This window comes from Lissotriton vulgaris, unplaced genomic scaffold (genome assembly GCF_964263255.1).
Source record: "Lissotriton vulgaris unplaced genomic scaffold, aLisVul1.2 SCAFFOLD_2170, whole genome shotgun sequence".
In the NCBI taxonomy this organism is placed as follows: Eukaryota; Metazoa; Chordata; class Amphibia; order Caudata; family Salamandridae; genus Lissotriton; species Lissotriton vulgaris.
The window spans coordinates 312,229-324,790 of NW_028240702.1; the positions used below are offsets into that span (position 1 = coordinate 312,229).

General features: G+C 43.8%; 1 protein-coding gene across 1 annotated transcript in view; it reads right to left on the reverse strand.

Moving 5' to 3' along the window:
- LOC147672899 (neuronal acetylcholine receptor subunit alpha-7-like) overlaps positions 1–12,562 on the reverse strand; it is a 132,500-nt gene that overhangs the window by 113,293 nt on the left and 6,645 nt on the right. The gene's annotated exons all lie outside the window — the stretch shown is intronic.

Here is a 12,562-nt window from a genome sequence, read left to right on the forward strand (position 1 = left end):
CCCTACGTCAAGGCCACCCAGATACTACTGGTGACCACGCACACGGGGTCTGATCTCTACACAGCCTCCACCAACAGCACAAATCAGAAAGAGCACAACTCCAGTGAGGGTTGTGAACTATCACAGGCGGGGAAGTCTGCAAAGAGTTACTAAAAGGTGAGTATACACCTCCCTCACATGTAGACAGACATGTGATCCTGCATTGAACCTCCTCTTCCATCCGCCATCAGGATGCCCCACAGCCTGGGAACAGGGCAGTCATCACCCTCCACTAAGGGTGAGTGCACAGTTTGGGTGTACCCCAGGGCCATCTTAACAGCATTATAGGTCCCCGAGCAAAGCAGTGCCCTGGGCCCTGCCTACACAACCACTCACAGGAATAAAAATGTAAATTATCGATAACAAAACTTAGATTTATTGGTACCTCCAACAAAATCAGTGTTTTGTCATTTAAAAAACATGCTGTATGGCAAAGATTCATCAATACAAACAATTCTGGTCTGTGCATAGATTAGCATTGGGCTCCTTTGCTCATGGGGCCCTCGGGCAACTACCCAGCATGCCCACGCGTCAAGATGGCACTGGTGCACCCAACTCTTTCTCAGCTACAACTGGTCGTGAGATGTGAGTCCACATGAGCATGGCACAACAAAGCATACACAATAGACTTTCATTAGAGTAGCTCTCTCCAGAAGATGATCCGTCATGTGATTGGTTGAGCTTTTTTTAACGCCCGGACAGTTGCAACTTGTTCTGTTTTGAAGGCCGTCCTCCAGATTCGAGCTCATGGCAGCAATCCTTTGCTAATGTGGTACGCAATCTGAGAAAAATCCCAATCAGTGCCTCAACTACCATAAGCCAAGAAGTGAGGTCTATGCTCAATGTGCCACTGAAACCAATCTCCACCGACTGAAGAGCCCTAACCGGGGGAAAACTGGGCAACGGGTGGTTGGGTTCTGGTTCAGAGAGGACCTGGCTTGGAAGTTCCAGCTGGATTGTTCCTATGGGAGCAGGGTCAAGACCAATTTGCATATGGTTAGATCTATTCTGAAGTAGTGGGCGAAAAAACAATGGCCTGGGATTCAGCCCAAGTATTATGTTATGTTATATTTGTCTTTTATAGCGCGCGGCTACTCCTAGGAGTGTCCCGGCGCTTTATTGTAAACCTGTAGCAGAAAACATAACAGGAAAATAAAAGGACCATAAATCAAAAGAAAAGAACGTATCTAAAGAGCAAAAAGACAAGTTTTAAGGCCCTTCCTGGAAGCCAACAGATTGGAGGTACTGCGCAGTGCCACGGGCAGAGTGTTCCAGAGCTGTGGCGCCAACAACTACAAGGGGCTGGTATTAATTCAAGCATTCCACGCACACTTTTTGTTTACTTCCACTTCCATAAGGGTAGTCCTGCTTCTCGGGGGCTCTGCACTAAATTACATGTGTCATGGCTTACACACTTGACTGCATACTTAGTAACCAGGGATCCACCAGGGGTTCTACAGAGATCAAGCGGTCAGCCTGTGTTGACTTCTAACTTCTTAGATTGATCCTCAAATCTGGAAATGGTCCCATAGGTCTTTGTTTGCTCTCTAGATTTCCCACACATCTGACAAGGTTAGGCATGACCAGTAGTATTTTTAACTCTCTCTTTGTATACTGGGCCAAAACAAATAGGCAGGGTTGGACTGGCCTATAGGGAAATCAGGCAGTGCCCAATGGGCTTGTCTGGCAGATAGATGTGTGGGCTAGTTTTTGTTACCAGTTTTGGGTCCCTTTTTATTACTGTTTATTTCCCATATATTAACCCTAACTATATGCTTTGTTAATGTGAGCAACTTTTATTCTGGTGCCCGGCCTATTTTTTTGTCCCAGTCTGACCATGAAAATAGGGGTACACCTACCATCAGTCTTCTTGATACTAAGGTGCGCCACTAAAAGTACATGAATGAATGAAATAAAAAGAGAATTTGTATAGAGCTCTAATACATGGAGGTTTCTAGGCGCTTCCTAGGCGGCTGGAAGACTGCTGGTCTCCTGCTGGCCCCAAAGTCATGGAATGAGGCAAATCTATAGAGGTCTATTCATTGTGTCCTCAATAGCTCTTAATCGATTCAGGATGTCACCTACTTGGGATGAAAGAGACCTAGTTCAAGGAGCAATTAATATGATTTTAACTTTCTAAAATATTAACTTTTCAAAGACTATTGTTCTCTGTCTCCCACAGTCTGTGCACCTATGGAGCAAATTGATTGCTCCTCATTAAAATATCCAGAGGAAGGCTCAGTCACCAGTAACTGGATGAGGCCGAAACAATCATTGTGCTATCATTGAAACTTCCCCTGGGTGTAATTGCTTGGCTGGTGTAATTAAAATCTCATAATCAGCTTCGAACCAGAAGATATAAAAACTCCTGCTGCAGGCAGAGTGTTGGGAAGAAGACCATGGAGCCAACCATGTAGATGTGAGGAAAATCACATTACCTGGGGCACTCACTGGAGGAACAGCGGCAACTAAAGGGTAACAGGGCGGCATATACACACAAACGCCCTACTAGCAAATATCAGGATTGTATGAAACTATATTAATCACACTCAAAATATCGCCACCCACTACACACAAAAATTTTAAGTTGTGAACATTTAAAAAATAACTTTTGAGAGAAAGGGAATGTGAAAGGTTATTTTTGAACTGAACAAACTTTAGCTCCTTCAAGATCAGGACAGTATCTTACTTTGAAATGGGGTAAAATCAAATCAGGTCACTTTTGAACTCCAGGAGAAATCTGTGACAGTCAGACAAAAACAAATCTGGGGGGTGGGGGGTGGGGGGGGGACATCTCACCCTTTAAGTGACTAGAGGTAGAAACCACCAAACTTTTTTAAACAGATTACCGGATTCTTCTTTCCCAACAACAGTAATATTGTCAGCTTACTTTCATAAACTAGATTGTCCCTCACTTATTAAGAAAAGGTCTTATTACCCAACTTGATAGCACGTTTTTTACGATGACCTTCGAATGATGAAGAGCTGAGCTTTCCCTGTTGTGATTCCACCATCTGAACTGCAACTTCATTTCACAGCAAGCACACAACCCACTGAACTATCTTGACTCTGCATTCCTTTAGAAATTTAAGAGTATTTGTAAGATGTGATATTATATTTTGAAATCCTATTGCCTACATTTTTGACAACTATTTGACATGTTAACATATATATTATAATTATATAACTTTCGACCTCAGCTGGACAATGCCGGTATTTCGCATTTTCAGTACTGTCTGTGAAAGTGGCTAGCTGTAGGAATGGTCAGAGTTGATAAAGAAAGGTCAGAGTTCACAGAGTGAGGAAATCCATTTTCCAGGGCAGGATTATGAGACAGTCTGGGGCTGCTCCCTAAAGTCATGGCATGGAAGACAGAAGCATCCAGCTACCGCCTCATTAGTGACAGAGTGGGGCACGTTTGAATTATAGGCAAACACATATATATAGAATAAATATATATTATCTTAACAGAAACCTGTAGCCAGGCATTTGATTCCACAGCCTTTGTGTGTTTCAACAGAAGTATCACTGCATGGAAGCACAGATGCAAGGGCCCACAGAGCCATGGCAAATATTTTTCGGATAGAATTTCCTGCAGAGAAATGTAACGGCAAATGTGCTGCTCTCACTCCAATTTTAAAGTTATTAGTAGTTTATTCAGTAGCAGTAGTTTATCTATGCATAGTTAATTAAAACCATTACATGTACATTAAAAAAACATTAAAATATTACCATGATAATACATTATAACTAGGGCTCCCGGTTTTATGGTATTTATGTTTTTTAACATTTATGTCTGTATTCATCCATATTTATATTTGGGCCCTTTTATTGGTTTTTATCCATATTTATTTTGTGCTTCAAGAATAAATGTAGCTGTAAAATGGTATATTTCTGCGTTTAAATAACTCTTCGATGTTCACTCATGCATGGATGCCTGTCACGTTTTAGCAAACTAAGCAGCCAGTATAACAAAAGACTACACTCACAGGCACATGTTAGCATCATACCACAAATATATGTTAGCATATGCCTGTATTTAAGGAAATCTCATCCTGTATTTTAACCCTCCATGCTGTCTGCCTGGTCAGCTGTTGCCTAGAATTCATGAAAGACAGCATGGAGAGTTTCTCACAAGAAGCACCATTTTCAGTATTTTTCCGCTTTTAAAAATAAATACAGGTAGGAAACACATTGTTTTCTGTCTGTATTTATCTGAAAAAATCAGTAAAAACGGCAAACCGGAAGCCTTAATTATAACCATTAATTTGTAAAGTTGTGCTTTTGTTCAATGTGTAGGACGCCAAAAAAGCCAGAACTCTAGGCTTGGGTGGAGTTTCCGTAGTCGCCGAACTCCATAAAGTGACCAAAAAAATGGTGCTGCACTACGCGGAGTTTCACAAGCAGTGGATTGCGCTACGTCATGCCGTTCTTGCTGAGTTTTAGTGGCAGGTGTTGGTCCCGCGCTGTAAAATCAGCGTGAAAGGCACCATGCGCATCGCAAGAGGGTGCTGCTTCTTTCTCCCCCTCGAGTAGAAGTTCTACCAGAATGGCAGCGTCCTCAACGCGAGCTGAAAGTTTCTCAATGTGAGCGGTAGAGAGCATCTGGGACCGCCCACATTGAGACATCTCACCGAGAGGTGGTCTGGAGTAAGATTTTCCTAACTTGCACTCGCCAACTTAAAGTTGGCAAGTGAGGAAAATACTTTGGTCCGCAGAGCAGTTTCTCAGAACGGAGCGAGAAAAACTCTGTAAACTCCGGCAAGGGAGTGGAGTACACTGCCCAGACCTACAGAACTCTTATTTCATAATTGTTTTTTTTTAAACATAGGAAACAGGGGAACTTTGTCTGGGTGCACAAAGCCTCCCCCCCCCCCCGCCAGCTTCTCTAATTACCCACTGGAGCCAGTTTTCCACACTGCCTACCAGTGCCAGCACCCTGCAGTGTCTACCAGTGCAGGCTTCAAGTCCAGTCCCTCGCTGACCACTTACGTCAGATATTGGCTCTGCCAACCTTGGCCAGACCATCTAAGTGCCCAACAGGTTTATATGTTTGCAGTGGGCACCAGTGCCCCCTTCACTCTAATGATCAGTGACAGACACACAAAGGTGCCCAGAGCCAGCCGTTAGAGCCCCCCAGCGTCAATCAAACCTACCCAGGTTGTTATGGTGACTACTCTCGGTAAATTGGGGTAGCTGTCAATCACCTGCCCTACCCGCTGCTAGGGATGGCATTCAACCACCATAAACAGAGAGGTGCGTCTAACCCCTGGGTTAAAGGGCAGGCAGGTCCAGGGGCACCCCTCAATGCCCGACTGGACCTTGGAGGGCATGCACCCTGCTTCCAACGAGGGGACAGCTTTAAAGTCCCGGGGCAGGTTGTCTTGGGTTGGGGGGGGCTGAAATCCTCCAGAGTGGGCAGATGTCCCAGAAGGTGAGAGGGGTCTTCGAGGGGTGGGGTGGCTGTGGGGGGTGGGCTAAGACCCACTGCTCCAGACCCTCAACAACTGACATACCCCACAAAAAACATCTCTCAACGACTGACATAACCAACAGAAAATATCCCTCAATGACTGACATAACCCACAGGAAATATCCCTCAATGGCTGACATAACCCACAGAAAACACCCCTCAATGACTGACATAACCCAGAGAAAATATCCCTCAATGACTGACATAACCCACAGAAAATATCCCTCAATGACTGACATAACCCACAGAAAATATCCCTCAATGACTGACATAACCCACGGAAAATATCCCTCAACGACTGACATAACCCACAGAAAATATCCCTCAATGACTGACATAAATCCCTCAATGACTGACAAAACCCACAGAAAACATCCCTCAATGACTGACATAACCCACAGAAAAGATCCCTCAACGACTGACATAAATCCCTCAATGACTGACATAACCCAAAGAAAATATCCCTCAATGACTGACATAACCCACAGAAAATATCCCTCAACAACTGACATAACCCACAGAAAATATCCCTCAATGACTAACATAACCCACAGAAAATATCCCTCAATGACTGACATAAATCCCTCAATGACTGACATAACCCACAGAAAATATCCCTCAATGACTGACATAAATCCCTCAATGACTGACATAACCCACAGAAAATATCCCTCAATGACTGTTAATGGTAATGTTAAGGCTATTTATAGAGCGCATCCGCTACCAAAAAGGTGTCCTGGCGCTAAAAGAAGTTTCTGAAGAGGAATCAGATGAAGAGAAGTATTGAAATTTTTGTTTAGTTTATGAAAAGCCAGGTTTTTAGTGTCTTTCTAAAAGCGAGAAGGTTGGTCATGTTTCTCAAAGAGAGGGGGAGTGCATTCCAAGCCTTAGCTGCATTAACTGTGAAGCTTCTGCCTCCCCAGTTGGCCTTCTTCACCCTAGGTATTGTTACCAACTTGGCATCAGAGGAACGTAGTGTTCTGGTAGGGGTGTACCATTGAATAAGTTGTTTAAGAAATTCTGGACCTGTTCAGTGAAGGGCTTTAAAAACCAAGCACAAGGCTTTAAATTGGGTGCGTTTCCTTACCGGAAGCCAGTGTAAGGCTTTGATTTGGGCGGAAATGGATTCAGCTCTCGGTATACCAGTGAGTAATCTAGCCGCTGCGTTCTGCAGAACTTGTAATTTATTCAAAGATCCCTCATGTATCTTTAGGTGCAAGCTGTTGCAGTAGTCTAGCCTGGGCATGATTAAGGCAGTAACAATGGTTTTTTGTGCTGCTTTAGGGAGGGATGGCAATATTTTTTTGCAGGTTTTAAGAATATAGGTGGTAGTTGAGACCACTTTATTAATCTGGTCCCTACAGTTCAGTTTCTCATCTATCCAAAAAACCCAGGTTTTTCACTTTTTTTACTGGCGTAGGAAGCTGGCCTAGATCTAGTGGCCAGCAGTCTGGTGTACAGAGGTTGGGATTGTTTCCAAACAAAACCCCCGCTGTCTTGTTGGAATTCAATTTTAGGCAGTTTTGAGCCATCCAATCCCCTACGGCACTCATACCGTTCTTCAGCCTCCAAGGGGCTGTCTGAGAGCCGCCCGGAAAAAGGTTTACGTTTATCTGAGTGTCGTCGGCATAGGATGTTAATGTGAATACAAATGATTCTATAAGTGGGGCCAGCGTGGAGACGTAAATATTAAAAAGGGTTGGGCTCAGAGATGAACCCTGAGGGACACCACAGGGCAGAGAAAATGACTCTGCTTTCAATTCTTCAAGAGCTACGGTTTGTACTCTGTCAGTTAGGAACGATTTAAGGAGTTTCCAAGCCGACCCCCTCACTCCTATTTCCTGAAGACGGTCTATCAAAGCCGCTGATGGACCGTGTCAAATGCCGCAGAGAGATCCAGCATTATCAGTGCCGCATTGCCTCCTTGGTCTAAGATCATTCTAATCTCTTCTGTGGATTTTATCAGTGCAGCTTCAGTACTGTGACCTCCTCTGAACCCAAACTGGGTTGGGTCTAAGGCCTGAGTATCTTGAAGAAAGGTGTTCAATTGAGCATTAATGTCCCTTTCTATGACTTATGCTGGGAATGGGATCCTGGAAATAGGTCTAAAATTGTTGGGATCGGTGACATCTAGATTATTTTTTTTTTAGCAGTGGTAGAATTGAGGCCTGCTTCCAGGCTTTAGGGAAGAGCCCCACAGAGTACATAGTATTGAAAATCGGGGTCAGTATTTTAGAGACAGGCTCTGCAGCTGAAATAACTAAAGAAGTGGGGCAGGGATCCATTGGTGATCCCGATTTTACCTTCTGCAGTAGGTTGCAGGTGTCTAATTCTGTTAGTGGGGTAAAACTGATTAAAAGCGGGTTAATTTTGTTATTTTCTAAAGGAGCTGGTACCGAGTCATATGTAGTTTCATTACGTGTATTAGTAAAGGTGACAAAAATGTTATTTACTTTCTCTAAAAAGTAATTGGCAATTGTATTGCACAACTCTTGGTTGGCTGTAGGGGGTGGCATGCGTGGAGCAGATAGTTGTTTTATTATTTTAAAAATCTCCTTAGAGGAGTTTCTAGCCTGAATGATTCTGTTGGCAAAATATTCATGTTTTGTTTTGAGGAGCAGCTGTTTATATACTGCAAGGCTTGATTTATAGTCGAGTTTATCCTTGTCGCTATAGCCCTTCCTCCATTTTCTTTCTAGATGTTTACAGACTAACTTCTGATCTCTGAGTTCAGGAGAGTACCATGGGGCTGGAGGGTTTTGTCTTGTTTGAAGGAGATGTTTTATAGATGCTAATTGGTTACCTGTATTGGCTAGCCAATTGGAATAAGTATCGGTGGCCTCATCTAAGTCTCTAGGCATCAACGGCATAGTTGATGTGAGCAGTTGGTGTAGTTCTTTATTATCTATTTTATTCCAAGCTCTAGTCACTGATTGTTTTCTGGGCGGTTTAGGGGTCAAACGTTCAGGCAGGGTGACCTGGTAGAAAACTGCTGAGTGATCTGATCTGACCATGTCAGGGGCAGAACCTTAAGGGTTTCCAGTAGGGGGTTATTAGAGAAGATGCCGTCTAGAGTGTGGCCGGCTGCATGAGTGTGTTCTCTCACTAGTTGTTTTAGATTTGCACCTTCCATTGATTCCAGCAACCGGAGGAAATCTGGGTCTAGGGAGGCCTCTAGGTGAAAGTTAAAGTCCCCCAAAATAGTATAGGAATCGTGGCTAATTCCTCTTTCCAGTATGCTTCCTATCTGTGCCAGAAATGGCCCTCTTGGGCCCGGGGGCCTGTAGATAAGGCCTCCTCTGAAAGAATAGTGATGAGAGAGATTGAGACAAAACTCCAAGGCTTCACAATCCTCCATGAGAATAGGACTGAAGGAGGCATAGATAGATTCATGATATATAATTGCCAACCCCCCCCCCCTTTTTGTGGAATCGATTTAACGTGTGGCAGAGGTATTTGGGTGGCGTGGCTTTGACTAGGTCTGGACCAGAGGAATCATCTGTCCATGATTCTGTGATAAATGCGACCAGAATTCCTTTCTCTTCGATTAAGGAGGCACATTCTACACTGTGTTTAACCAGGGATCTGGCATTGAAAAGGGTACATTTGTGAGACAAATGAGAGGTATTATGGGCTGCGTTTCTATTTAGCAGTGATAGACTTGCTATAGATTCCAGACGAGTCTCTGGCAGCATGATATTACATTCTGAACAATACTCCTTCCCCCGAGGGAGTGCAAAGTCTATGTATGATGTCGAACACCTCTGAAATGAGGTAATAGGATTGAGGGCTTTCAGTGTGATGTTTGAATATTGGATTCTATCATTACCTAAGATGTTCCGACCAGGGGGACTGGCGCTAGGCGTGAGTCTGGCGCGGACGGGCTGCAGACGGGCTTGCCTTTGGCGCGCCATCGGCGCTCCCGCTGCGCGTTCGTACCTGCATCTGTTTTTTTACCGGCAGGGTCTCCCAACGCTAGACCGCTGACCGGAGTACAAGCAAGATGGCGGCGGTCCCGCGTTTTACACTGCGGGGGAAAAGCAAAGGGATCGGAGGTAATGGATCTCCAATGTGCAAATAGCAAAATTTTAAATCACATAGGCAAAACAAGGCTAAAAACACATAAATCTTTTTTTGTTTAAAACCGTTTCAAGTGCCCCAGAATTGATTCTAAAATTGCCCTTGATTCTAAAGTTGACTGACATAACCCTCAGAAAATATTCCTCAACGGCAGACATAAATCCCTGAAAGACTGACATAACCCACAGAATATATGCCTCAATGACTGACATAACCCACAGAAAATATCCCTCAATGACTGACATAACCCACAGAAAATATCCCTCAATGACTGACATAACCCACAGAAAATATCCCTCAATGACTGACATAACCCTCAGAATATATCCCTCAACGACTGACATAAATCCCTCAATGACTGACATAACTCACAGAAAGTATGCCTCAATGACTGACATAACCCACAGAAAATATCCCTCAATGAGCGACATAACCCACAGAAAATATCCCTCAACGACTGACATAAAACCCTCAATGACTGACATAACCCACAGAAAATATCCCTCAACGACTGACATAAATCCCTCAATGAGAGACATAACCCACAGAAAATATCCCTCAATGACTGACATAACCCACAGAAAATATCCCTCAATGACTGACATAACCCACAGAAAATATCCCTCAACAACTGACATAACCCACAAAAAATATCCCTCAATGACTGACATAAATCCCTCAATGACTGACATAAATCCCTCAATGACTGACATAAATCCCTCAATGACTGACATAACCCACAGAAAATATCCCTCAAGGACTGACAATACCCTCAGAAAATATCCCTCAACGACAGACATAAATCCCGAATGACTGACATAACCCACAGAAAATATCCCTCAATGACTGACATAACCCACAAAAAATATCCCTCAATGACTGACATAACCCACAGAAAATATCCCTCAACAACTGACATAACCCACAGAAAATATCCCTCAATGGCTAACATAACCCACAGAAAATATCCCTCAATGACTGACATAAATCCCTCAATGACTGACATAACCCACAGAAAATATCCCTCAATGACTAACATAACCCTCAGAAAATATCCCTCAATGATTGACATAAATCCCTCAATGACTGACATAACCCACAGAAAATATGCCTCAATGACTGACATAACACACGTAAAATATCCTTCAATGAGCGACATAACCCACAGAAAATATCCCTCAACGACTGACATAAATCCCTCAATGAGCGACATAACCCACAGAAAATATTTCTCAACGACTGACATAAATCCCTCAATGAGCGACATAACCCACAGAAAATATCCCTCAATGACTGACACCACCCCCCCGTTCGAATCTAAACCACATGCGATCGCACAGGGAGTTCCGCAGGGATCGGCCCTCAGACCCACTTTATTCAACCTTTATGTTCAACCGCTAGCTGATGTCGCCAAGCGTGGGAACCTATCCATCGTGTCCTACGCTGACGACACTCAGCTGGCGGTTGCCATTAGTGGGGCTTCCGATCTTGAGGCTACTAAGTTCCGTGAGGGACTCATATCCGTGGCCCACTGGATGAACGACATTTTCCTGCAATTGAACGCCAAAAAAACCGAGGTGCTCATTGAGGGAAAACAAACTCATTTATGGGGCCATAACTGGTGGCCACATGAGCTTGGTCCTACCCCTACCCCTGTTACTGAAGTCAAAAATCTTGGGGTTTGGTTTGACTCCCAACTGAGCTTTTCCGTCCACACAAAAAAGACTGCAGCATCGTGTTTTGGGATTTTGCGTCAACTTAGATCCACCTTTAAATTCTTTGACGCTCCCACCCGACAACTCATTGTGCAAGCCATGATTTTGTCTAAACTAGACTATGCTAGTTCCCTTTTTCTTGGAGTCAATCAGGCTGAACTTTCCCGTCTCCAACGCGTCCAAAATGCTGCCGCCAGGGCTCTGGTTGGCTTACCCAAATTCTGTTCAGCCAGAAAAACTATTCATAATCTCCATTGGCTTCCGGTGGCTCAGAGAATAATGTTTAAGTCTCTCACTCTGATGTTTAAAATCCTCAAACACTCATCCCCTCAGATTGTGGAGCATCTCATCTCCCCCTATGTCCCAGCACGCTCTCTGAGGTCCTCTGGTCTCCATCTAGCCATAGTGCCTCGTTTCAAGAGATCCAGGATTGGCGGACGCTCTTTCAGAGTTCTTGCCGCCAAGCTATGGAATTCCTTGCCTGCCCACATACGTGCTATCGATGGGATCCTCGCTTTCAGGAAGGCTGTCAAAACCTTTCTTTTCCCCTTAGCCCCTTAGTTTTGTTGTGTTGTGTTCTTCTCACTCCTGTCCGGATCTCTGTTCTGTACCAGCGCCAGGACGCCCCTTTGCTGCGGCATCTGTGCGCTCAATAAATCCGGGTAACATAACATAACATAACAGAACCTACAGAAAATATCCCTCAACAACTGACATAACCCACAGAAAATATCCCTCAATGACTACCATAACCCACAGAAAATATCCCTCAATGACTAACATAAATCCCTCAATGACTGACATGACCCACAGAAAAAATCCCTCAATGACGGACCTAAATCCCTCAATGACTGACATAACCCACAGAAAATATCCCTGAATGACTGACATAAATCCCTCAATGACTGACATAACCCACAGAAAATATCCCTCAATGACTGACCTAAATCCCTGAATGACTGACATAACCCACAGAAAATATGCCTCTATGACTGACATAACCCACAGAAAATATCCCTCAATGACTGAGATAATCCACAGAAAAGATCCCTCAATGACTGACCTAACCCACAGAAAATATCCCTCAACAACTGACATAACCCACAGAAAATATCCCTCAATGACTAACATAACCTACAGAAAATATACCTCAATGACTAACATAACCCACAGAAAATATCCCTCAATGACTGACATAAATCCCTCAATGACTGACATAACCCACAGAAAATATCCCTCAATGACTGACAACCCT